Genomic DNA, 5,744 nt, shown 5'->3' with positions numbered 1-5,744 from the left:
TAAATGATTGTTTTTTAGATTCTTTAGATTATTCAGGCTTATAGGATGATGATCATTTCTGATACAATCTCTTATATCAGCATCAGCTACCATTCTGCCCTGGACATAGGGCCTGTCCTCCAGTGAAAAGCTCATAGTTGGTTTCTGCCTCTCAGCATGAGCCCAGAGAGTGGTTTACCACATGATTGGGGGGAGGGGCTGGATGGCCAGAGGACCAGGTGTCATTGGACCATTGGGTAAGGTGGCTGGTGTTACACAGGATGAAAATGTTTCAATGTTTTCAAGTAATAAATCCTTATACTTACCCAAGCGAGGCCCTGTTTTAAGTTGTGTTCATATATTAACTCATTTATTTCTGTGGCACAACATGGAAACAAGCTACCCAGTGTCAGACTGCTAGTGGATCTGAGACTTGACCTCAGTGCAGACTAGTTCCTGAGTGTGTTTTTACTCTACTACCCCTGGATCAGAGCCCTGGTGGTGCAATGGTTAAGAGCTACAGCAAGCTATGGCTGCTAACCGAAAAAGGGCGCCAGTTTGAATCCACCAGCCGCTCCTTAGAAACCCTGTGGGGCAGTTCTGCTCTGTCCTGCAGGGTCCTATGAGTTAGAATTGACTCAACGGCACTTAACAGCACAACAGCAATTCTGGATCAGAGAGGGGTATGTCAGTACTGTAAATTGTTAAAGAGCAAGTTGAAAGAATTTTATTTCCAGCAGTATGTCTGATTAGATATAAGGACCTGCTGAAAACAACTAAAATCTGGAGTATATATCAAGAACGATTTTAAAAAATGTATCAATGAGCTGCAAAATATTTCTCAAAGGCAAAAAAAAATTTTGAAAAGTGGTACAAAATAAGAATCCTCAAAAAAATAAAAAATATGGAAGTAGAAGCCCAGAGGAGTATTTAGGGCACTGATGCCACTTTTTACTCTTAGGACATTTGCCAGCCAAATGTCAAATTGAACTTGGCTTTTCAAAAAAGCCTGGGATGGGGAAGGGACGATAAACAGCAGAGAAAAGCCTAGGGCCTGCCCAAAGTAGGAAGACTATAGGAGACCTCATAAAGTTGAGACCTACCCCCGCCCCCAAAAGAGAGAGGTTTAGCGTAAAAATGAACTATGAATAAATCTGTTCCATTCTACCTTCCTCCCCAGGAACAACAAGAAAGATTGTCCCAAGGGCAGCCCATAAGCTGGGTAGTCTTAATAAGTGTCCGCTTAAAATTTAAAGTGATACCAGGTTTTTAGTGCCTTCCAGGTGACTGGCAAAAGCAAAATAGATTCTTTTTGGAGGAACTCAGAGATAGTTTCAAGGAGTATGAGTTCACAGTCACAAATCACAAACAAAATAGGCATCATGAGCAAGAGCCAGCAAAAACAAGGCCGAAGAAACAGACCTACAAAGACTTAAGATATTAGAATTACCAAACACAATATATTTTTATGCCTAAAGAACAGGAATTGTAGAACATGAATATAAAAATGATCAAGCAGGTTGGGAAACTTACCAAATGAAAATGAAAGTACCAAATGAAAAATATTGGAATTGAAATTAAAAGTGCAATGGATTGGTTTAACAGCAGATTAGACAGCACTGAAAAGATAATTCATAATAAAGACATTTTCAAACATAAAATCTGAGACTTTATCACCAGCAGACCCACACTACAAGAAAAGTTAAAGGACGTCCTTCAGGTAGGAGGAAATTGATAGCAAATGGAAATCTGGATTTGCACAAAGGAATGAAGAACAATGGAAATGGTAACAACATGGATAAGTATATAAGAAGTATTAAGCCTCTTTAAAAAGATAATTGCTTAAACAATAATAAAGGAGTGTGGGATTTATAACACATGTAAAAGCAAAATGGATGACAGTGATGGCATAAAGACCAGATTGAAGAAATAAGTATGCTATTGTAAGTAAGGTTATTAAACTATATGTGAAGTGATATCACTTGAAGGTAGACTATGATAAGTAAAAAATGGATACTATCAACCCTTAAGCAACCATTAACAAAACACAAAGTTGTAGCTAATAAACCAACAGAGGACATAGAATCATAAAAAAATACTTCATTGGGCCCAGAGGAGCCAACACAATCTTGAAAAAGAACAAGTAGGAAGACACACTTCCTGATTTCAAAGCTTACTAGAAAGTGTGGTACTTGTATAATGATAGACATTGACTGCTGGAATAGAATTGAGTCCAGAAATAAAGCCATACATCTATGTTCAACTGATTTTTCTGCAAGAATCCCATGTCTATTCAATGGGCAAGCAATAGTCTTCAACAAGTAGTGCTGGAATAACTAGATCTCCACATGCAAAAGAATGACCTTGAAACAATACCTCGCACCATGCACAAAAATTAACTCAAAATGGATCAATGAACTAAATATAAGAACTAAAACCATAAAACTTCTGGAAGAAAAATATAGAGGTAAAGCTTCTTGACTTTGTTTTTGACAATGAATTCTTAGATATACCAAAAGCATAGGCAACAAAAGAAAAAATAAATTGGACTTCATTAAAATTAAAAATTTTTGTGCATCAAAGGACTTTATCAACAAAATGAAGAGACAGCCTAAAAATGGGAGAAAATATGTGTCTAAAAAAATTAAATAAATATATATAGAACTACAACTCAACAAAAAAGACTAGCATCCCAAATAAGTAATGGGCATTTCTCCAAAGAAGTATTCAAATGGTCAATAGGCACATAAAAGGATGCTTGGTGTCATCAGTCATTGTTGTTAGGTGTCACCATGTTGGCTCTGACTCGTAGTGACTTTATATATAACAATAAAATGTTGCCCAGCCCTGTGTCATCCTCATGATTGTTGTATGTTTGAGTCCATTGCTTTGATTATTGTGTCAGTCTATCTAATTGAGAGTTTTCCTTGTTTTCACTGACCCCCTACTTTCCAATCATGACTGTCCTTTTCTAGCGGTTGATATTTCCTGATGGTATGTCCATAATAAAGCTGAGGCAAAACCACAATGAGATACCACTTCAAACCCACTAGGATGGTTACTATCCGAAAAACAGAAAAGCAGTTTTAGTGAGGACACAGAGAAATTTGAACCCTTCTGCACTGCTAGTGGGTATGTAAAATGCAGCCACTGTGGAAAACGGCTTGGTGGTTCCTCAAAAATTTAAACATAGACTCACCATCCCACATAAAAAAAATATGACCCAGCAATTCCACTCCTGGCTATATACCCAAAAATATTGAACGCAGTACACTAGTGTTCATTGCAGCATTCGTCACAGTAGCCAAAAGTGTAAACAACTCAAGTATCCATCAACAGATGAATGGAAAATCAAAATGTGATAGATACAGCTATAGAAATAAAACCAAAAAAAAAAAAAAAACCATTGCCGTTGAGTTGATTCCGACTCATAGCAACCCTATAGGACAGGGTAGAACTGCCCCGTAGAGTTTCCAAGGAGCGCCTGGCGGATTTGAACTGCCATCCTTTAGGTTAGCAGCCGTAGCACTTAACCACTGCACCACCAGGATATCCAGCTATAGAAATAGATAATAGAATATTATTCAGCCATAAAGAGAAATGAAGTTCTGACATGTTTCAACATGGATGAATCCTGAAAATATGCTAAATGAAATAAGTCAGACACAAAAGGGCAAATATTGTATGATCCCACTTACATGAACTATCTAGAATAGGCAAATGCATAAGAGACAAAAGTTTATTAGTGGTTACCAGGAGCTGGGAGTAAGGGGAGTGATGAGTTACTGCTTAAGGGATACTGAGTTTCTGTTTGGGGTGATATAAAATTTTTGAAAATAGTGGAGATGATTACCCAACATGGTGAATGTAATGTCACTGAATTATACACTTAAAAATGGTCAAAATTGCAATTTTTTGTCATATATCATTTACCACAATAAAATTTAAAAATAATACTTGGTTAATCCAAAAGAAGGCAGAAAAAAGTAAAAGAGAACGAAGAACAGGAGATAAATACAAAACAACAAAATGATAGACTCAAACCTAACCATATAATAACTATGTTAACTATAAATCCTCAAAATACCCCAAGTAAGAGGCAGAGATCAGATTTAAAAAAGACTGAACTATATTCTGCCTACAGGAAAGATACTTTACTGGATGAACCCCCAAAACTATTATCCCGAAATAATCTTTAAACCTTAAACAGAAGACACCCCCTGAAGTTTTCTTAAAACCAAACAATATTTTAGCTTAACTAGTAGTGAATGTCTACCTTGAGCATTGTGCTCTTTTAAGAACTATCTATGTGGCATCAAATTGAAAACAACTAAAAAGATTAGATACGAAATCTAAGGGGCAGTGAGTTTATGTTAATGGAGGAGGACAATTCAGAAAAAAAGGGTGAGAACGGTTGCACAGGAATGTAGTCAGTGTCACTGAATGGTACATGTAGAAATTGTTGAATTGGTGTATCTTCTGATGTGTATATTCTCAAAACAACAAAAAATAAATTATATATTAAAAAAGAAAGATACTTGAAATATAAAAATACAAATAAGAGCCAAACAATGGAAAAAGATACAATGCTAGTCAAAAGAAAGCTGTGGTGGCTATGTTAATATCAAATTACATTTCAGAGCAAAATATATATATTACCAAGGATTAAAGAAGGTAATTTCATAATGATAATAAAGAGGACATAACAAGTCTAAATAATTTTTACCTAAAGCGGAGTTCCCCAAAATATGTGAGGCAAAAGCTAATAGAGCTTCAAGGAGAAATAGTCAGAGGTTTTAATACTGCTCTCTCAATAATCAGTGGAAACCCTGGTGGCATAGTGGTCCGGTGCTATGGCTGCTAATGAAGAGGTCAGCAGTTTGAATCCGCCAGGTGCTCCTTGGAAACTCTATGGGGCAGTTCTACTCTGTCCTATAGGGTCGCTATGAGCCGGAATCGACTTGACCGCAGTGGGTTTGGTTTTTGGTTAATAATCGACAGAACAAGTAGACAGAAAATCATCAAAAACATAGTAAAACTTGAAAAACACCAACCAACTTGGTATGGTCAATATATATCCACCCTACAACATCAGAATGCAAGTTTTTTATTGTATGAGACCATTATTGTAAAAACTCATGAAAAGATTTACACACAAAAAGAAACAATCTTTGATGGTTATGAGCGGGGGAGGAGTAAGGATTTGAAAACACTAAATAAGATAAGTGGTAACTTTGGTGAAGAGTAAGACAGTACACAATACTGGGGAAGCCAGCACAACTTGTACAAGGCAAGGTCATGGAAGCTCCATAGATACATCCAAACTCTCTGAGGGGCCAAACTGCTGGGCTGAGGACTGTGGGGACCATGGTCTTGGAGAACATTTAGCTCTACTGGTGTAACATAGTTTATAAAGAAAATGTTCTACATTCTACTTTTGTCTGTAGCGTCTGTGGTCTTAACAGTCTGTGAGTGGCCATCTAGGATACTCCACTGGTCTCACTCCTTCAGAAGCAAGGGAGAATGAAGAAAACTAAAGATACAAGGGAAAGATTAGTCCAAAGGACTAATGGACCACAACTACCACAGCTTCTACCAGACTGAGTCCAGTACAACTAGATGTGCCCAGCTACGACCACTGACTGCTCTGACAGGCATCACAATAGAGGGCCCCGGAAAGAGCGGGAGAAAAATGTAGAACAAAACTGTAACTCACACACACCCCCCCCAAAAAAACCCAAAAACCCAAAAAAACAGACTTACTG

The sequence above is a fragment of the Elephas maximus genome, chromosome 1 (assembly GCF_024166365.1).
Source record: "Elephas maximus indicus isolate mEleMax1 chromosome 1, mEleMax1 primary haplotype, whole genome shotgun sequence".
NCBI classification, from domain to species: domain Eukaryota; kingdom Metazoa; phylum Chordata; class Mammalia; order Proboscidea; family Elephantidae; genus Elephas; species Elephas maximus.
This window is presented reverse-complemented; position numbering follows the sequence as displayed.